Source organism: Culex quinquefasciatus, chromosome 2 (genome assembly GCF_015732765.1).
Source record: "Culex quinquefasciatus strain JHB chromosome 2, VPISU_Cqui_1.0_pri_paternal, whole genome shotgun sequence".
Taxonomy (NCBI): Eukaryota; Metazoa; Arthropoda; class Insecta; order Diptera; family Culicidae; genus Culex; species Culex quinquefasciatus.
Window position 1 is genome coordinate 166,014,131 of NC_051862.1, and position 22,679 is coordinate 166,036,809.

The following is a 22,679-nucleotide window of genomic DNA, read 5'->3' on the forward strand; positions in this document are numbered from 1 at the left end:
CACCTGGTTTTCCACGTCGAATGAAAAGGTACCTCATCCGGTTGATTTATGGATGCATTCGAAATGAGAAGCGCGATTGTGAGTAATGTCGATTTTATTCAGCCCTGGAGCCTGCCTGAACTGCGGAAGCCGAAAGCAAAACAAAATATCGATGATTTATTCAATATTCGAATATTGTGTTTGATCTCGGAATGAATTGGGGGTCTTGCTAGCTTGGGATACCTTGGTGTATAATATCTTTTGCTGAAATTGATTGTATTGTATTTCGTTGACTAAATATCTTTTGAAAGGATTGAAAATTAATATATTTGTTATATAAATAATTATATTTTAACCTTTTTCAGCGAACAGATGACGTCCTTAAAAAGGAGTTCATTATGGATCCTTAGATATAAACACCACTGGGCACACACGGTGTGGGTTTACACCCACCTGGGATGTTACGGAATTATTCATTTAACGATCGAACCCATACCAATTGACCGAAGGTGATTTTCCCCTCCAAAATGTCTGGTGCCGCTGACCGGAACATAAACTGGGCTGAAAATCAATATCACCAGCACGACCCTAATAAATGAGATTCGTATCATAAAATTAGGAGAAATTTGTCTGAGTGGTTGGGCTTGTACGAGAGTAGGATCAATACTTGTTCATCAATCTGAGTTATGTCAATTGAACTGAATGACCTTACAACAGCTGAATCATAATCAATTCAATTACTAAAATAACCCCAATCAGCTCAAGATCACTGCAAGCATCATCAAATCCTCAAACCAGAAAACGTATCACGCAAGTAGTTAGCTAAGCAAATATACTCAAGACACATTCCTTTCGCAGGGCAAAACACCATAAATTTCTAACAACCAGTACAACCACTTAGTGTACGTACATCCTCCCGATTTGAAGTACATTATACTGGGATAAACAGTCATCAAACAGAACGAACACACTTGTGAAGAAGAATTCGAATCTCGCAATTTCCCTCAAGTGGCAAGTAGCAAGTCTCCGAGAAAGCAGAAGGGAGAAAATGTGAAACGTGCTGAAAATGTGAAATTTAAATAAACAAAAATGTGGGCCTTTTTGAGCTCCGGTTGTAAACAAAGGTGTGATATGCGCAATAACGCGCCCCTTCGGGTTGCTCGACGTGCGTGCTTGCGTAACGGGACTGGAAACGGGAAATGATTTTCATAATCAGTCAGAACAGAGGGAAACGTTGGATTTTTTCATTTTCTGTTTTTGCCAAATGGTTGGACCTCTGAATCAGATGTCAAATTCAAAAAAATGATATCGGAGTTTTATTCGCATGACTAAATCAAAAAGATTGTTCAAATAATTACCTAACAATTCTCATAATGCCTTTTTGGTCTTTTTAAATATCCATCATTAAGCTTTTTTGATTCATTTCAAATAAGGCCTTTGCAAATATTTTAAATAGTTTATGTTTATGTCATAATTGGTCCGAAAAATCAGGGGGCAAAACATATTCAAAAAAAATGCAATGGAAATAGAAGTCCAAACACCTGAAAACAATGAGCAATTCCAGCTCAAATCAGGAATTTTTCTGATACTTTTGTACCCGACCCTCTCCGATTTCAATGAAACTTTGTAGACATGTTATCCTAGGCCTATATAAGCCATTTTTGTGCATATGGAGCAAATAATATTCGAGAATAACATTTGAGAAGGGCGTAAGGTATTTAAATATTTTTGTATTCTGTAATTTAAAAATTACTGTATCTCGAAGCCGTTGCGTCGTATCAAAAAGTGGTTAAAGACAAACTTGTAGGAAATTGGACGGGCTTTCTGGAAAAAAATACACTGAAACAAAAATACACGCCACATCTATGAGATTTTTTGATTTTTAAGTCTAAAACTTAAATTTGAAGGTGATGTCACGATTTTTTTTCGTTCAAAATTTTTGAGGAAATAGCCTGAAATGTTACCAAAAGACTGACGAAAAATGCAGGATGGTATGTCTCTCCTAAAAAAATACAAAAATCATTTACTAAAACTGTTTTTTTGAAAAGTGGTCTAAACGTCAACATTTTTAAAAACCGGTGTTGGGAATCGATTCCCCAGATAATTTCACATAAAAGTTTCCATATTGACCATTGTCCTATGTCCAATCCTTGGGAAGATACAGCGGTTTTAAAAATAAAAATGTTGAAACAAACGGGATTTTTGGTGGTTTTTGGCATTTTCTATATGACAGACTTGGTTTTTCAGTCTCGTAAATATTTTTACCGAAAAGCTCGTCCAATTTCCCATAAGTTTGCCTCTGACAGCTTTTTGATTTATATTGTTTTTATATTTACGTAATCAAATTTACTATCCTGGTTTCTACCACACTGAAAAAAATATTCTATTTTCAGTTATAACCAATGTAATTCAGCTTATATCTGTAAGCCCTTACATCCAATTGAAATGCTGTCAAAGGCAAACTTATGGGAAATTGGACGAGCTTTCCGTTAAAAATATTTACGAGACTGAAAAACCAAGTCTGTCATATAGAAATTGTCAAAAATCACCAAAAATCCCGTTTTTTCAACATTTTTATTTAATAAACCGCTGTATCTTCCCAAGGATTGGACATAGGACAATGGTCAATACGGAGACTTTTATGTAAAATTGTCTGGAGAATCGATTCCCAATACCGGTTTTTAAAAATGTTGACGTTTAGACCACTTTTCAAAAAAACAGTTTTAGTAAATGATTTTTGTATTTTTTTAGGAGAGATATACCATCCTGCATTTTTCGTCAGTCTTTTGGTAACATTTCAGGCTATTTCCTCAAAAATTTTGAACGAAAAAAAATCGTGACATCACCTTCAAATTTAAGTTTTAGACTTAAAAATCAAAAAATCTCATAGATGTGGCGTGTATTTTTGTTTCAGTGTATTTTTTTCAGAAAGCCCGTCCAATTTCCTACAAGTTTGTCTTTGACCAGTTTTTGATACGACGCAACGGCTTCGAGATACAGTAATTTTTAAATTACAGAATACAAAAATATTTAAATACCTTACGCCCTTCTCAAATGTTATTCTCGAGTACTATTTGCTCCATATGCAAAAAAATGACTTATATAGGCCTAGGATAACATGTCTACAAAGTTTCATTGAAATCGGAGAGGGTCGGGTACAAAAGTATCAGAATAATTCCTGATTTGAGCTGGAATTGCAACGCTTAAAAACACGCTTAAAAAACCTTTCTTATCACTTTTTTTTCATTTTAATGCAGAAAAAAGTTGTTAACACAACATTTTCCCCTTACAAAGAACCGTCAAGACCGCGAGGTTAATTTTTCAAAATTGATTTAAAAATCCATTTTAAACTCTTTGTGGTCGTACAAAGGGTCATTGAACTCAGAAAAATGGGATTTCTCGCTTAAATAAAAATGTCAGCAATCTAAGCTTCATTTTAAGACCCAATTGATGATTCAATTCGTGTCTTAAGACGACATATATGGAAATAACAGCTATTGTCTATTTCATTGTATATTTGTTGTAGAATTCTGTAAAGCTCACATTGTTTGTTATTTTTTTCAATATTTAAAATCTTTTAACGAAAATGTCACAAAGATCAAATCAATATCGAAAAACATGTATGTTCAATTTATTACTTTTCCATAACTTCAAATACCACATCTCCCACTTCCTCGAAACAAGTTTCAAAAGCACCAATCACCAGTCATTCTAGGCGCTCCATTCTGTTGAAAAACTTTAATCAAGCAATCGCAACTAGCAATCGAGCGTGACAGCTGGAAGTCAAACAGCGCACAATGTGTGGCAATCATACACTTCTCTCCCCCTCCTTAACCCCCTTTCACTGACCTGATGTTAAACACAAACAAAGCTGTCATCTGATTTCAGCAAATATTAATTGAAATTCTGAACCTGAATCTAACCTCTCTCCCCCCAGCCTCCTCGCCCCTTCTCTGTTGAGAGCCATGTTACGGTCTGCGATGTCAATTTTCCCCCCACAAATCACGGAATAAAACCCCCAACTGACAGCCCCTACACAATTCACGAGTGTGGTGTGTGTTTGTGTAACTCTCATTCTATGTATTTGGATGTGGAGCAAAACTGGGTAACCTTTTGGCACTTTTTCTGCTCACTTTTCCTCTCTTTTTTTTTCTTCATCCACTCACTCACAGCTGGGTTTTGGGGCTGGCAATTTCAACCCCCCCGCTGGGTTGAACCAACACACTCTCACACACACATACACACACAGAGATTTGCATTGGGAAAATCCTGGCAGCCTGTGGAGCATCATCGATCGATCCCTGTGAATTTATGCTGCCGGCTACTGGCTGCCATGTCTGTGTTGGAAGTGCTCTTCCGGAAGAGGCTTCGCCTATTTATACCTTGGCCCGTTGGTTCTCGTTTCATATTTATGCTAGCGTTATTTAACTTTAGATCCCGAACAAATTCACCTAAACAACAAGGTTTTGAAATTGAAATGAAAGATGATTTGAAAATCATCTAAATACCTGTTTGAAAGTTGATATTCTTGAACTTAGACTCTTTGCGGTACGACTCCTACCATTTTTTTTAATTCGAAAAAGACACATATTTTAATAATTTGCAGCCTGAAATGAAATGGAAATTATTTTTTTGAACTTTGTTGATACGACCTAGAGCATCCAATTTCCCGTCCGGGAAAAACTCCCGGGAATTCCCGAAATACAATCATTTGAAAATATACAAAAAATAATAATCTACTGTTCATATTGAACTAATTAGCTTTTCTGTAAATTTCATGTCAAGGTTTAATTCAGATAATATTTATTTCTGACGCATGCATTCTGAATGCATTCACAACTAGGAATTTTGTATGCTTATTAGAGTGTAACAAAAATGACTTTTTGGCGGGCATTCAAGGGTTTGTTCCGGTGGGCATACTAAGCCTAAATCCAAAATATGAGCTTGATTGGACGTAACAGGAGCTGGCGCTCCGCCTTTCAATTTTAAATGGGATTTAACCCGTAAAAAAAGATTTTTTTCAAAAATGTCACTTTTTGAGGCATTTTGGCCACTGAAGCGTTTATTTTCAACATCATTGGCGTGTAGGCCAGATCCTTGCGCATCTTTTGGTATATATAACATTGAAATTTGAAGCACCCTGGAGCTCGGTACAGACCTTCAAAGTTTGGCATTTTTTCGAAAAATCGGCCCCGGCAAAATCAAATGGTGTCTAGGGCGTCGCGAGGCGCGACGCATATCTTTTTTGCCGGGACCGATTTGAGCATGAGCATGAGCATGGTTGACTGCCAATGAGCTGCTACTCCGTTATTGACAGATCAGCTGAAGTTAAACAATGAATCAAAAATGATCAGTGGGAGCCAACCATCCGTTCACTGTTTAACCCCTGAAGACCCTGACTTTATTAGTCAATACCGGCGCCCTCCCAAGAAGCCTGCAGTTCAACAAAAGGGAGGAATGTTAGTCCGATAGTTGAAGTTGCAGACTCATCAAGCACATAGTTTTTCGCTATATACTTGTTGATACCGCTTGAGACCGTTGAATCCACAGCATCTCCTTCAAGCATCACGTGATTATTTTTTTGGGTTAGTAGGATAAGGTATTGGCTTTTCGATGCCTCCCGAGCTACGATGCTATTGGGAGGACTTTCATAACAAACCCGTCGGCGAGCCTTCCGAGCAACGATGCTATGGGAAGGTCTTTCTAATTAGCACACCAAAACACTCGCGCACAGGTATTTAAATACTGAATAAATGTAATTTTTCATCACGATTACCCAGACGACATTGATGATATAGGAAGGACTTTTTACAGTCATTTACAGTAATACTTAAACTTATTTTAATGCAACAATTCACACGACGTCGTGCCTCCCGATCAACGATGATGTAGGAAGGACTTGAGCAAGCCAATCAGGATGAAACACGAAATAAAATTCTTTTCTTTTCACACACAATGCCACATAATTGACCGCGCGTCACCACCCAACTAATTGAACTCTCTTTTTTGCCGGGACCGATTTTTCGAAAAAATGCCAAACTTTGAAGGCCTGTACTGAGCTCCAGGGTGCTCCAAATGTCAATGTTATATATACCAAAAGATGCGCAAGGATCTGGCCTACACGCCAATGATGTTGAAAATAAACGCTTAAGTGGCCAAAATGCCTCAAAAAGTGACATTTTTGAAAAAATCTTTTTTTACGGGTTAAATCCCATTTAAAATTGAAAGGCGGAGCGCCAGCTCCTGTTACGTCCAATCAAGCTCATATTTTGGATTTAGGCTTAGTATGCCCACCGGAACAAACCCTTGAATGCCCGCCAAAAAGTCATTTTTGTTACATCCTAATGCTTATATGTCAGGCAACAAAAATTTTGCTATGATGGAATTAATCTTACCTTTTTTATTTTCGACAACGATTTTAACGATTTTTTTTTTTGCTTTATCATTTGAAAATAAAATATTCACATCTTCCGGCCAAGATCAATATAGAGATTCGAAAATTTTTGTTTACCTTGCCAAAATTGGATGAATTTTATACAGTATGTAAAAAAGTATTTACACCCCATGGGCACTATGCACAATTTGTGATGAAACATGTAAACAATTTAAAGTTTGACAAAAACCTAGTACTACGTTTTGTTCAGAAACTCATGCCGAACATTTTGCTACAAAAAGCTCATGAAAATATGATTTCTATAAAAAGTTCTATAACAAAATCAAAAAAAGGTGCAAAAAAAGTTTGTACACCTTTCAAAAAATTACATAAAAAAACACACTTATTTTGAACATTAAAGTTGCTGTTTTATACAATTTCATAGCGAAATATTAATCAGAAATAGGATCAGAATAATTTTCGTTAAATTTAAAATTTCCCTGGAATTCCCGGGATTTCCGGGGAAATTTGTTGAAAATTTCCCGTTTTCCGGGAATTTTGTAACCCCGGGAAATTTTACACTCTTATGCGACCTTTAGTTGCTGAGAAATTGCCATGCAAAGGTTTAAAAACAGGAATATCGATGTTTTCTAAGTATCACAAAACAAACCACCATTTTTTAACGTTGATATCTCAGCAATAATTGGTCCAATTTACAAAGTAAAAATATGAAATATTCGTGAAATTTTCCGATCTTTTCGAAAAAAATATTTTCTTTTTTTTATTTTTATGGGTTTGTTTGCAATTATCCCAAGTTATCACGATTTAACGAAAAACATTTTTTTTGCATGTTAAAAAACGTAAGGGCTCCGGCAACCAAATTCAACCAAATAAAACGTGTTTGTTATTGTTTGCATTGCGCGCTCTAATTTTTTTTATTCAAGGTCAAACATAAAAACGCGATTTTTCTCGGAACGTCAAAAAGCGACGTGTGACAAGATAGCACGAAAGCGCTGATTTGAATTTGAGGGGCGAATTTTTCGAAAAAAAATTATTGAATTTCTTTTTCATGGTAATTTTGCCTTTCGGAAAATATAGAAAGACACTTTGTAGCCACGTGTGTTGATTTCCAATAAATTGATATAGGGGAGAGTGGGGCGACTTGATCCCCGGGGAGATTTGATCCCAAGCCTGTATCTCGTCAGCATGTGGGTAAAACAATTAGCTTTGTTCTAGAAAGTTGTGCGAAATTGACTAAAACTCATTGTAGAATACAAAGAAAAAAAAATAAAAAATGTTTAAATTGAGTTACACACATTTTTCGAAGAAGTGCTGCAAAAACTTCCAAGAGATCTTTTTCTTTGTTTTGATAAGTATAGAAAACACTCAAAAATTATTCAAAAAATATTTTTATACATGAATTGTTTGATAAACATATCAACTCCAAAACCCTTACGCATTTGACGTTAAATTTATCGTCATACTATTTTTACAATCAATTGTTTAAAAAGTGCGTTTAGGAGACTTGATCCCTGCATTTTTACAGTCACTGGAATCAGCCTCATGATTAAATAATTTGGCTGGGTTTTCGTACATAGTTTCCTTCAGTATAGTTGTACATAACTAACTGCAGTTTGAACCATTTTTCAAAAGTTTTGTAAACAAAATTTACCAGCTTTGTAAACATGCTCAATTTCGGTCTAAAAAAGAAAATTTTAAGTTTTTAAATATTTTACACGCTAAACTTGTTATATTTTGAACACAAACGTACAGGTTTAATTTGAAATTGCTGTATCTTATAGAAAATTAAAAGTTTGGATAAATAAGGAAAATTTTGCTTGAGATTTCTTCAAATTGTTGAAAGGGGGATCAAATTACCCCCAACATTTTGAAAAAGCCGGTTTAAAATATTTTTTTAAAACGCTTGGCATTATTCGAAGAGTTTATCTGATGAAATACCCTTATCAGCCAAACATAGTTGAATGTTTAAGCTTTCAATTCATGCAAAAAGATCATAGTTATGTAAGAAATTGACAGAGTTATGTGCGATACAAAAAAAGGGGATCAAGTCTCCCCACTCTCCCCTAAGCTTCTTACTCTTCTGCATACCATATCCTGTTGATTAGCTGTAATATTTTGAAATTTAATCCTAATCATCCCCTAAGGCTCCTTTACGGTTTCTTCAAAATTCAAAGCATCGAACCTTTCCCAGCACAAGAAATGTAAAATATTCCACTTCCACAACCAAACCCAGCGGCAAAATCATGGCAAAATTTCCATTCCATGCGCTAGAGTGGAAAATTTTACCGTTTTTGTTCATTCTGCTCACCGGTGGCTGCGTTCTTCTGCCATCAATACTTTATTTCTGGCGTGCTGCAATATCACAGGAATTATTCTCAAACAACTGACTTTTTGAGCGCTTCAAGACGCATGCCTGTTTATATTGTTTGACTTGGGTTTCAAAAGTATCAGTTGTCTGTTTATTTGTTCGGGGAGAGACTTTTGATATTTGAAGCTTAGGCGGAATTGAATTGGAATTCGGTGAATTTGCAAATCTCGTCAGATGAATAACTTAAAAATTTAAGCATCCCAAGAAAATTAAACATACCTTGATTTCCAATTGTCTCGCAAAAAGTTTCAGCAAACTTTCAGAACCAGACTCTGCACTGCTACAAATATCCCTCGTTGCGTCGATAAACACCTGCAAAACAAACACGGTTCACCTTGATTTTCACCCTTCTTCAGTGTTTCACAATTTCCTCTCTGGCAAGCGCTCACCCTCGCACTTAGCTAAGGAGGAGCAAAGGTACTGAAGCAACACTACTTACACTCCGGTGATCAACGTAATTATATCTCGATTTACACTTCTCCGCTACTCTGGTGCCACTTTGAAAATCTTCACAAGTAACTGCCACTTAACATTAACGCTCTAGTAGCTGCTACTACTGCTTCAAATATGTGCTGTTAAAATTGCTTTTTCCTTCGCAAAGAGGTTCTCGCACTTTGCCTTTTTTTTACTTATCCAGAAAAGTGTATATTCTTCTGGATTTTGCCTCTTCACACGAACACTTTATACACAAATCAAATTCACATGCTATTACACGAGAACGATTCAATTTGTAATTTTTATGCTTCTTACGCTCAGCACACTCTCGCAGATATGCTGCTATGCTGCTATGCAGTAGTAATCTTGTTTACACGAACAACTCCCTTCTTGGTTGGTCTGCTTTTCTGGAAAGCAATTTTCCTGCCTCCACCGCTTACACTGCGGAAAACCAACCAAACAAGCACAAATTGTAAACTTTTTTTTTCGCTGCTGCTGCTGCCTCTCCAACAGACGTCAGACAATTCAATTTTCCACGCGCACTTGGCTTTCGCCCCCCTCGATTGATTTGAACCCCCTCACAGAACTACACCAAACTTTGTGTCTGTTTATGTTCAGATTGGCAGTTTTCCAGCAATCAATTGGGCGATGATTTCCCTCCGTGGACACAAGCGCGGCCGGCGGCTTTCAAAAGAGACCTGCGAAATGAAACTATACGTGAGGGAAACTCGCGCGCGACTCCATTCGGTGTCGAGAGTTGACGGATTTTCCTTCCGAGTGCCAGTGCCCGTTGTCGGGTTTTCCTGCTCCACCTACCACCCTCCTGAGAAATATGCGGAGTTTGATGCCAGCAATGCAGAGAACATTACAATAGGGAGAGTGGGGTTTTTGAACTTGGATTTTTTCGCTTCTTTTTTTAAGAACATGTATTAGTTGAAAATAATTTGACTTCATTTTATGTTTTTTAATTAAATAATTTGGAAATAGTTGGTTTAAAACTAGTGTTAAAATGGTTTTATAAACTATTGTCTTTCATATGTTTATAGGACCTATTGAAAAAAAAACTCTATAGAATATCTTTTTGAATAAATTTTGAATTAGGAATAGGAGTTCTAAAAACAGACCCCCTGTTTTTATAATTTTTCAAAAAGCAGGCAAATTATTATTCTGATATCCGATTTTTCAAAGAATTTTGTGTGAATCAATTTATCATTTAATTTTAAGCTTTAACCTCAAGCCAACATCTTCTTTTTATTTTTTAATATGAAGAAGTCTAAAGCAAAATTAATAAAAAGTGTTTTTTTCTGATTTCCAAAAAACAGGGGCATAAAATAAAAACTTACTGCTAAAATAGTAGTTTATGCAACAAGTTGCAAAAAGAGGATTTTTTTCAGCACGAGTCGTACATTTATCCAACGAGGTTCACCGAGTTGGATAAATACGAAGAGTGCTGAAAAAATCAAGTTTTGCAACGAGTTCCATACAACATTTTTTGCAATTCCAAAAAACACAAATTTTATGTCAAATTTTCATGTATTTTGTCAATAAATCGTTTAAATCAATTTTTTTTTGAAAAGTGTTAATTTTCGAAACAAGTGCTGAAAAGTTCAACTATTCAGCACCCATTTGAATGCTGAAAAGCAGAACTTTTCAGCATTTATTTTGAAAAGTGTTGCTATTTGATTCTGTTATTTTTGGTACAGAAAAGTAGGCTATTTCGTCGTTCAAGAATGACAGGAAAAGTAAGTAGTTTCACGACGGAATAGCAAAAAAATATTTTTTATTCAAATGACTTGCTGTTTGCTAACTATTATGAATAAATTTGAAACGATTTTTTTTAGTGGAGCTTCATTGCATTAATGATTTGAATCAGTATAAGACGCGATTTTTAAATTCAGATAAAATAAAAATTATGTGTTTGCAATATATTACTGATTTAGATAAAATGGCTTATTGGATATTGTCAAGAAATAACTATTATTTCTTTAATGGTTTCTTTTTCAAAGCAACAAAAACATTATTTTTAATTTTTTGAATAGTCTAATCTTCCGAAAAAAAAATTGAAAAAGTTTACTACTCTGAAATAGTGCACTTTATCAAATTATTACTACTGAATTTTGGAGTGCAAACATTTTTACTGTAAAATCAATAAAAAGCGGTTTGATGTAAAATTAAGTGGGTAATTCTCTACCAACTCACACGAAATCGGGAAAAGTTGCCCCGACCCCTCTTCGATTTGCGTGAAACTTTGTCCTAAGGGGTAACTTTTGTCCCTGATCACGAATCCGAGGTCCGTTTTTTGATATCTCGTGACGGAGGGGCGGTACGACCTCTTCCATTTTTGAACATGCGAAAAAGAGGTGTTTTTCAACAATTTGCAGCCTGAAACGGTGATGAGATAGAAATTTGGTGTCAGAGGGACCTTTGTGTAAAATTAGACGCCTGATTTGATGGCGTACTCATAATTCCAAAAAAATGTATTTTTCATCGAAAAATACATTAAAAAATTTTTAAAAATTCTCCCATTTTCCGTTACTCGATTGTAAAAAATTTTGGAACATGTCATTTTATGGGAAATTTAATGTACTTTTCGAATCTACATTGACCCAGAAGGGTCATTTTTTCATTTAGAACAAAATTTTTCATTTTAAAATTTCGTGTTTTTTCTAACTTTGCAGGGTTATTTTTTAGAGTGTAACAATGTTCTACAAAGTTGTAGAGCAGACAATTACAAAAATTTTGATATGTAGACATAAGGGGTTTGCTTGTAAACATCACGAGTTATCGCGATTTTACGAAAAAAAGTTTTGAAAAAGTTACTTTTTGCGTTTCTCTTTGTTTCGTCGTCCGTGTCTGTCGCGGGTGACCATGAACGGCCATGATCGATGACGACCAACTTTTTCATACCTTTTTTTCGTAAAATCGCGATAACTCGTGATGTTTATAAGCAAACCCCTTATGTCAATATATCAAAATTTTTGTAATTGTCTGCTCTACAACTTTGTACAACATTGTTATACTCTAAAAAATAACCCTGCAAAGTTAGAAAAAACACGAAATTTTAAAATGAAAAATTTTGTTCTAAATGAAAAAATTACCCTTCTGGGACAATGTAGATTCAAAAAGTACATTAAATTTCCCATAAAATGACATGTTCCAAAAATTTTTACAGCCAAGTAACGGAAAATGGGAGAATTTTTAAAACTTTTTTAGTGTTTTTTTCGATGAAAAATACGTTTATTCGGAATTCTGAGTACGCCATCAAATTGGGCGTCTAATTTTACATAAAAGTTCCTTTGACACCAAATTTCTATCTCATCACCGTTTCAGGCTGCAAATTATTGAAAAACACCTCGTACCGCCCCTCCGTCACGAGATATAAAAAAACGGACCTCGGATTCGTGTTCAGGGACAAAAATTACTCCTTAGGGCAAAGTTTCACGCAAATCGAAGAGGGGTCGGGACAATTGCTGTGTGAGTTGGCGGAGAATTACCCAAGTGTAAAATTGATTTCCCAAAAAATGTTTCATAAATTTTTTTAATAAAAATAAAAAAAAAATGATCAAAAATTGATATTTTGACACTAATGCTCGATAATGATTTCCGAATCAGCGGGCAAAATTACATGAAAAACCTCATATGATTTTCCCTTGAAAATTAAACATTTTCAAACGAAGATATCTCTAGTTTAAACAAAAACACCTCTGAAATATTTTTAGCGTTTGTGGTTCTAGATCTGCCCTTTTGAATACAAACTGGCACTTCAATTTAGCCCTTTGTCTTTTAGAGATATTTAAGTTTTAAATTTGCTTCATTTTTACCATGAAATGGTTGCAACTTTTGACCCATTAGTCCAAAGTGAATTGTTAAAAAAAACCTTTTTTCGTTAAATCCATTTTACCCTTAATTTTACGACCTGAATCACTGTGAAATGTTTCGATAAAATATTTAAAAAAAAAACAAAATTTTACAGATTTCCATAGAAAACTTTGCGAAAAATTAAATAACAAATCGCGATTTTTTTGGTACAGGTAAATATATTTTCCGGAAAGCAAGCCGAAAAGTCCTAATCATAATTTACAACTTTATCGAAGACACCAACTCTATCAGAATTTCATTCTCAAGAGACTGATTTCCAAACATTTCATCCACTGATACTAATTTCGAATTGCGAGATTTTTTGTCAAAATACTTTAATTTTCTTTAGGCCGATGCAAATATTTTTCAAAGTTTATATCACCCCCAACCCTCTTCAAAAATGGGTCTGAAAAATCTGTTGACAGTTTTTTTCTGATAGCTTCTAAATTTTATGGAAATAGAAGTCTAATCAACTGAAAAATTGAAATTCATTTCCAGCATTTGAAGTCATTTTCAGCAAGTCTGGGATCAATCAAAAATATTTTGATTTTTTGTGAAACTCCGTTGCACAGTAATGCAAAAAGGTTTTTTTTTCGACAGAAAAAAAGTTCATTAATACTTTGATGTTTTGAAAACTATTGATTGCAATACAATTGGGCAGGAGTTAAATAATGCTTTGGCCTGTTTTTTTTTTAATTTTATATTTTTTTATTTGTATGCCCCGCCCCCCTCGACTTTCATTACAGTAGAGGGACATAATCTTCAAAAAATAATAGCAACGGCCTTGTTTAATAAATGAATTTATTTTTCTATTTGAATATTTTGAATAAAGAAACAGCAAATTTGATGTTTTGCAGTTGATCTGGATGCAACTATATTTTATTCAGATTTGACGCAATCAGGCAATCTGAAAACTATTGTCGAATTCGATATGTTTTTTTTTATGTGAATAAAGGTTGCAAAAACTTAATCGATTTCTACACAATCGAATTTCTATTTTTTTAATTGACATTAGGAAATTCTATTTCTGACATTTTTTGCTCCCAATATCTATTTTACATTCTAATCTCCTTTACAAATAATTAACAGCAAAAGTTTCATTGAATCCGTTCCTATCACAAAGCATTAAAAACACATTTGTGTTTTTTAAAATCATTTTTCTGTAATGGAAAAATGAATTCCAATTTAAATTTAAAAAAATAAGTTTTATTTAAACAATGTATTAAATGGCTGATTTTTCAAATAATTAGGATTATTTAAAAGCTCGAGATCAAAATTCATGATGAAATGATGAATAAGTTCAAATAAGGTCGTTGTAAATATTTTTTGAAGTTTATGACTATGACTCTGGGGAAAGTCGAAGGGGGAAGAGCAAAAAATAACAAAATATAAAATTTGAAATGACTAGCCATAGTTTTAACATTTGTATAAAAAGTGTTTTTAAAGGCATTTTCCATAAGCCGAGTTGTTTTGCAATCATTAGTTTTGTAGAAATCAGGAAAAAAATTGGAAGAAATTATTTTTGATGTATTGTTTAATGAAATTTCACAAAAATCAAAATATTTGTTATGGATCCCAAACATGCTAAATATGAGCAGATCTCTACAAAATCGGTATTTTTTCTTAAATTTAAATTTTTGTAATTTTAAATCCAACTGAAACTTTTTTGGTGCCTTCGGTATGCCCAAAGAAGCCATTTTGCATCATTAGTTTGTCCATATAATTTTCCATACACATTTGGCAGCTGGCCATACAAAAATGATGTATGAAAATTCAAAAATCTGTATCTTTTGAAGGAATTTTTTGATCGATTTGGTGTCTTTGGCAAAGTTGTAGGTAGGGATGCGGACTACACTGATAAAATAATATACAAGGTAAAAAAATTTTTGGTGACTTTTTATTTAACTTTTTGTCACTAAAACTTGATTTGCAATAAAACACTATTTTTGATTTTTTTCATTTTTGATATGTTTTAGAGGACATAAAATGCCAACTCTTCAGAAATTTCCAGGTTGTGCAAAAAATCTTTGAACGAGTTATGAATTTTTGAATGAGTACAGATTTAAAAAAAAAATCGAAATATCGGTCTCAAAAATTTTTCAACTTCATTTTTCGATGCAAAATCAAATTTGCAATCAAAAAGTACTCCAGTGAAATTTTGATAAACTGCACCGTTTTCATGTTAAATCTATATTTAGGTACACTCTTGAAAAAATATTTTTGAAAAGCTGAGATTGATTCAAAAATTCATAACTCGCTCAAAGAGTTTTTGCCCATTCTGGAAATTTCTGAAAGGTTGGCATTTGATGTCCTCTAAAACATATCAAAAAATAAAAAAATAAAAATAGTGTTTTTTGCAAATCAAGTTTTAGTGACAAAAAGTTAAATAAAAAATCACCAAAATTTTTTTTACCGTCTATAATTTTTTTTCCAGTGTAGTCCATATCCATACCTACAACTTTGTCGAAGACACCAAATCGATCAAAAAATTCATACAAAAGATACATATTTTTGAATTTTTATACATCATTTTTGTATGGCCAGCTGCCATTTTTGTATGGAAAATTATATGGACAAACTTATGATACAAAATGGCTTCTTTGGGCATACCGAAGGCACCAAAAAAGTTTCAGTCGGATTAAAAAATACAAAAAAAAAAAACAAATAACCGAAATCTGAGAGAACTGCTCATATGATTTGAAATTTTCAGGAAAATTCATTTCAATTTTTTTGCAGTCGATTTAATTTCTATTTTTATTAACTTTTGAAGTTTTTTGAAAATATATTTTTTTGCCCCCTGATTTTTTGAGCCAATTTCTTGAGGCGAGGGTGACATAAACTTTGAAAAATATGTGCAACGGCCTTTATGAAAAAAAAACCTAAAAGCAGTTGTTATCATACATACCCAATATTTTTTTGCTCTCTTTTAAATTAATTTTTGCATAGTGTATTTTAAAAATTTTGTTTTGATTGTTTGTTGATCAAAATGTAAAAAGAAGCTGTTTGAACATAAAACTGAAAAAAAAACAATTTGTTTAAATAAATCTCAACTCAATGTCTATTTTTTTCAAATTTAAATAGCCATTTTTTTTTAGAAAATCGTACTGTTAATGAAAAGTAGATAAAAATTAATAAAATGGGTGAGTTCGTTTGAATCAGTAAAATTTATGATTAAAAACAATAGCAAATTGATATTTCAAGTTTCATTGCTTGTTGTTACGTAATTTGGGCAACTTTAAAGTTAAAAAAAGAACAAAAAGATTTTTTTCCCTGAGAGAATATATTTGTATACTGTGTATGTGTGTATGACAATTTAAATAAACCCAGCAACTAGAAGATTCTTAACCAAAATCAACAAACGCAATAACAACATCTTTGCATTTTTCTACCCCCAAACACCATCTCCAAAACCTCGTGCCCTCAAATCCACTCTCACCAAAACAAGGAGGAAGGCGGAGGAGCGAATCAGTTTGAAAAATTGCATCAACCTTCAAGAGTTGAGTAATGCCGGGAGACACACTTTCAAGTTTTTCCCAAACACCTCTCTCCCTCTCTCTCCTCATGCTGCCTACCCATCAGACGGAAAAAGCAAGGGGAGAGGAACCAAAAAGAGCGGAAAATTCTGCGGTCGATAACATGGAAACTAAAGGTGGGGAGAAAGGAAATGGAAAAAAAGAAAAAAAAAGAAGAACCAACACCGTTGGAATAATGACGGCAGTGAAAATGAGAGGAAATGTATAAACAAACAGTTTGTAAATGCCGACGAATGCGCGAATGCGTTCAAAGTTCGAACGGAGGAGGTGGAGTGTTTTTGCTCCGTTCGAGGTGGGAGGAAATGTGTGTGTGGGGGGATTTTCGTCTGCTAGGGTGGGTGTTTAATTTTGCGCAAAAGACGAAAAACGAGCGGCTTGTTTGAACTTGATCTTTTTGTGCTGATTTTGGGTAATATTTATTTGGTTTTTTCGAATAATAATTTATTTAAAAATTCATGAAGATAAAACTCATCAAACTTGCAAGCAAATTTGTCACTTTTGCCAGCTCGAAATTCGTCCGAACAAATATTTTCATCCAAATGAACAGCAAGTCACACAATAAGCTGGGGGAGCTTAATCCTCAGCTGGTGGATGATGGATTGAGTTTTGGGAAGGATTTCTCTTTTAACAGCGACAAGATATTACACTTTGGATTACTGCAGAGCATTGAGCCACGTTGCGTAAGGGACCCGGTTGAAAGGCCAAGGTCAGGCCGGAACAACTGACATTGTTTGCGAGTTGATTTATGAACCCGGCGACTCCACTGGATTTGTAAATAGTGCGTTATGTAAGGTGGAAATCTACGTTTCAAACATACTTTAAGCTATATTTTTTATGTCAACATTATTTTAAAAAATCATTTAGTTTATCTTATAAGAAGAAAGGGATTTGCAAATATTTTTCAAAGTTGCTCCATAGCGACTACCCGGGTAGACGGTAATAACAAAATTCAATCCATTTCAATAACAAATACTTTTAAAATAACAGAAAGTGTTATGGAATCTTCTTGAAAAGTACATTTTTGCATATGGGTTTTTGTAATTCTCTACCAACTCACACGAAAGCGGAAAAGTTGCCCCGACCCCTCTTCAATTTGCGTGAAACTTTGTCCTAAGGGGTAACTTTTGTCCCTGATCACGAATCCGAGGTCCGTTTTTTGATATCTCGTGACGGAAGGGTGGTACGACCCCTTTCGTTTTTGAGCATGCGAAAAAAGAGGTGTTTTTCAATAATTTGCAGCCTGAAACGGTGATGAGATAGAAATTTGGCGTCGAAGGTACTTTTATGTATAATTAGACGCCCGATTTGACGGCGTACTCAGAATTCCGAAAAAACGTATTTTTCATCGAAAAACACTTAAAAAGTTTTCAAAATTCTCCCATTTTCCGTTACATGACTGTAAAATTTTTTGGAACATGTCATTTTATTGGAAATTTAATATAATTTTCGAATCTACATTGACCCAGAAGGGTCATTTTTTCATCTAGAACAATTTTTTTAATTTTAAAATTTCGTATTTTTTCTAACTTTGCAGGGTTATTTTTAAAGAGTGTAACAATGTTCTACAAAGTACATTAAATTTCCCATAAAATGACATGTTCCAAAAAATTTTACAGTCGAGCAACCATTTCCGGAGAATTTTTAAAACTTTTTTAGTTTTTTTTTCGATGAAAAATACGTTTTTTCGGAATTCTGAGTACGCCATCAAATTAGGCGTCTAATTTTACATAAAAGTTCCTTTGACACCAAATTTCTATCTCATCACCGTTTTAGGCTGCAAATTATTGAAAAACACCTCTTTTTTCGCATGTTCAAAACTAGAAGGGGTCGTACCGCCCCTCCGTCACGAGATATCAAAAAACGGACCTCGGATTCGTGATCAGGGACAAAAGTTACCCCTTAGGACAAAGTTTCACGCAAATCGAAGAGGGGTCGGGGCAACTGCTGTGCGAGTTGGCGGAGAATTACCTGTTTAGTAACAGTTTATGTTATCATAACAAAATTTGTTATTAGTCTGATATTGGTTGAAATCCATAACAACTGTGGAATGATGGCCTATCTACAATCACTTAGCTTAGAAAATTTCACTTAGCTTAGGAATTTGAATCAATGGAAATTAATCTGAGTTTCTACAATGGAAAAGTAATCAAATTAGAAACTGACGTTTGGTTTGGAAAATTTCAAAATCTACGGTAAGTTGACGTTTCCATATCAAAGGTAAACATACAACTGCATAGCAACGTATATCAGCCCAGCAAGTTTTCTAAGTTGATTGTGGATGACGAACGTAAGTTGCAGACTTTCCTAAGTAACTACTTTACTTAGATGTTCTAAGCTAAGTGATTGTAGATAGGCCATGACATTTTTTGTTATGGAAGAATACCTTCAACTGTTATTGGGATGATCGGATTAGTTGTTAAAATAACAAAAAATAATAACAAAGATTTGTTCGAAGAATAACTAAAAATGTTATTAGTCTGTTATTACAATAACAATCCAATAACAAAAAAAACCATAACGACGAATAACAAATCTTGTTATAAATAACATAAAATGTTATTGGTATAGTATTTTAAAATATCAGAAAATGTTATTCCCAAGTTATTTCCGTCTGCTCGGGTATCTTCAAAAACTCCTAAATTAAATTGTAATCCGACTGTTGTCACAATTGATCATCACTTTTTTTATTATCATTTATTTTATTTTATTATTATTATTTTATTATAATTGACATTTTGATTGACATTATTATTGACATTTTGATTGACATTTTAAGGACAAAAATATAAGGGTCTTTTATCAACTCACACAGCAGTTACCCGAACCACTTTTTGATTCACGAATCGTAGGTTAATTTTTCGATAACATTTTTTATATATTTTTTTCAAAGAAACATTTTTCAATGATTTCTAACACGAAACTTTGATAATAGAACAGACAAAAACAAAAAAAGTGGTGTATATACAACGTCCTCGGTCGCTTAAATAACAGCGTCATTAAATAAATGCATTATTCCAACCTTATTTTAAAAATAAATAAATGCTGATCATTTAAGAAAACTTAAGAAAAAATCTAAATTGCTACATGATCATCCTAAGCTTGTGGGTTGTAAAGTGAAAGGTTTCGTTTTGCCATTCTCACTGAGGTAAGGCTAGAATCCTGCTCTTTAAATGTTTTTTTCACGTTAAGCTCGGAGTCTCTCCTTCCTGTAATTTTTGAAAGCCGAATCTCATTTATCTGTTCAAAAGCGATGTCCGAATCCATCATTTGACCTATCGTTAGAAAGGTAAACAAGAGTCCTTTCCAGCAATCTTATATGTTCAAAGATCTAGCAACCCTGTATCAAGTCATCACAACATAAGTGACATTTATGTACTTTTCGAAGCCGGGTTATTTATCTGAAAACTGTTTCCGAATCAATCATCCATCCGACCAAAATCAAGATATTTTCCAAAAGAATTTGAATGTTTCAAAATCCAGCATCACTGTTTCAAGTTTTGACAAATGAACTGAAATTAATGTACTTTTGAAATATGTAAATGATGATAAAATGAAAATCATTTCTGGATAATTTCTGTTATCAATTTTCGGTATGAAGTGAGGAAGGCACACACCACAATAGTAAATTAAGATTTTTTTTTTTTCGAGATTTTTGAGGCTTTATAGATTCTATGTCAAGTCAACTAAGGAAATGGGATGTAATTCCACGCAGCACCTAATGTTAGCTTAAAAGGAAGTGAGTTTTTTGGTAACATTTTAGGCTATTCCTTCAAAAATTTTGAACGAAAAAAAATCGTGACATCACCTTTAAATTTAAGTTTAAGACTTAAAAACCAAAAAATCTCATAGATGTGGCGTGTATTATTTGTTTCAGTGTATTTTTTTTAGAAAGCCCGTCCAATTTCCTACAAGTTTGTCTTTGACCACTTTTTGATACAACGCAACGGCTTCGAGCTACAGTAATTTTTAAATTACAAAATACAAAAATATTTAAATACCTTACGCCCTCCTCAAATGTTATTTTCGAGTACTATTGGCTTCATATACACAAAAATGGCTTAAATAGGCCTAGGATAACATGTCTACAAAGTTTCATTGAAATCGGAGAGGGTCGGGTACAAAAGTACCAGAAAAATTCCTGATTTGAGCTGGAATTGCTCTCAGGTAAAACTATCTTAGTGATGTTTTAAACATGGTCTGATAACTTTTTTGTGAAAATATCAATTAAATTCAGGTGTTCCACAATTGTGGAAGGCACAATAACATCCCACAATTATGGAACAGGCAATTTGGAGGCAGTGTTTTGCTGCCCTGAATAAAATAGTCTTGAAATGAGGTTTTTTGTTCAAAAAGTATTATTTTTACTAATAAAATAGCAAGAGAATGTCCAAATAAAGGTTCTAAAAATAGGAAGGACGACAGAAAAGTTGCATTTTGCATCCTATTGACAAATTACCACAAAAGTGTTCCGAATTTGTGGGAGTTCCGAATTTGTGGGATGACTGTATTTGGTGGTTCTGACAACGAAATTCACAAAAAAATCATCAGCAGATTGATTTTCTTGAAGAATTTCAGGAGCAATTTTCTTTAGTGTGTTTTGCCTCCTCTCTTTTTCGCGGGTGAAGAAAGTTTGCGAGCGAAAATGATTTTTTTGCTTTTATTCCATCCCTGTCTAGATCTAATGTGTCTCAAATTTTATATAATGTTAAGGTGAAGCCGTTGATCATCTTCAAAGAAAATTGATCATCACTATAAAATATTCTGTATTAAATTCAATTTAAAGAATTTCAGCACCAAAATGAATCAGCAAGTGCCGGTTGTTGCCTTCTTGAAGCCACTGAAGGAATTTTTGATCTAATTTTCCACCTAAATCCAATTTATATAATTTTGTGGCACAGTCATTGACATCCTAGTTGGCAATCATTGATTAATGAAGATTTCCATAACTTAACAAGGAATTGGATAATCAGCATGTGTAGGGCACTATTCAAAACAACTTGTTGAAGGAATTTTGTCAAAATATTGAAAGCGACGCAAAATTTATAACCTTTAAACGAAAAATCATGACAATGATGGAAATCTTCACGTTAAGATGCATTCATTGACCTCTTGTTTGTTGATGATGTTTACATAACATTACAAGGATTAGGAAAGTAGTTAACAAAAATTATCTTAACTAGTCTAAAAAGCTGTTAGGAACACAGAAAAAAAAAGTTGAATTTTGGAATGTTGAAAATTTGGTAGGTTGAATATTTCCTCTTTATTTGTGTAAAATTACATAAAAAATGTGTAAAAATGTGAACCTGATGAATATTCATCAAAAACTGATGAAAATTCATCATTTTCGAGGGTAAAATTTATCATTTATTTTGCCACAACATCTGTCACCATTTCCTGATGAATATTACCATCATTTTTTTTCTGTGAATTGTTATCACAAAATGATCAGGGAAGCGAACGAAACTCATAATTAAAAATTTAGAATATTTATTTCAAGTTTATTTGACAGTTATACTACTGAGCACATTTTTTATATCGATCTACATCAAATCTTTTTCATTTCCAACACGAAACTAGTGTTGAAATGTTTGAACAATAGATAATCCACTTGTTGCTTCGAAAATGTCCCATCTAATCACAGCAAACTTAATTTTAAAGTTACTCAAGTGGTCTATCGCTTTAAAACCCAGCTGGCACTCCGCGGGAAAAACTAATCGCACAGAGAGATCTTATTTTCCCACAAGACAAAACCCTTCCATCATCCGGAGTAGCGCCATACTGTAGAAAATGAGTCGTTAGCAGAAGGAAGAAAAAAAAACACCTCCAAACTCTCCGCAGACGCAGCCCCCAGAAAACACTCCCGTAATTACGGCAATAAATAATATACCTCTTAAAATGAAAGGGAGCTCACACACTTGCACACACTTTTAACCGCCCAGCTCAGTCGAGTGGAAAGAGGCGAAACCATTACATTTAGGGAGGAAATTTTCCTCTAACCGTCTCTCCTTTGGGTTTTCCTCGAAACAGACGGGACAAAGTGTGAAAAGTATAAAAGGGAAGGGACAGGAAAAAAGAATGATAAATAGAAATAAATTTAAGCTAATTATAAAAC

The 22,679-nt window shown here is 33.8% G+C and overlaps 1 protein-coding gene and 1 long non-coding RNA gene across 6 annotated transcripts in view; both read right to left on the minus strand.

Annotated features, from left to right (window-relative positions):
* The window catches only part of LOC6051146 (calcium/calmodulin-dependent 3',5'-cyclic nucleotide phosphodiesterase 1A), a 660,139-nt gene that overhangs the window by 475,324 nt on the left and 162,136 nt on the right, over window positions 1-22,679 (minus strand). The gene's annotated exons all lie outside the window — the stretch shown is intronic.
* The window catches only part of LOC119767905, a 101,082-nt gene that overhangs the window by 77,746 nt on the left and 657 nt on the right, over window positions 1-22,679 (minus strand). Inside the window, exons 2-3 of the long non-coding RNA XR_005277782.1 lie at window positions 9,181-9,874; window positions 8,961-9,053 (exon numbers count right to left, since the gene is read on the minus strand). This is a non-coding gene — a long non-coding RNA (uncharacterized LOC119767905). The remainder of the gene's footprint in view (window positions 1-8,960; window positions 9,054-9,180; window positions 9,875-22,679) is intronic.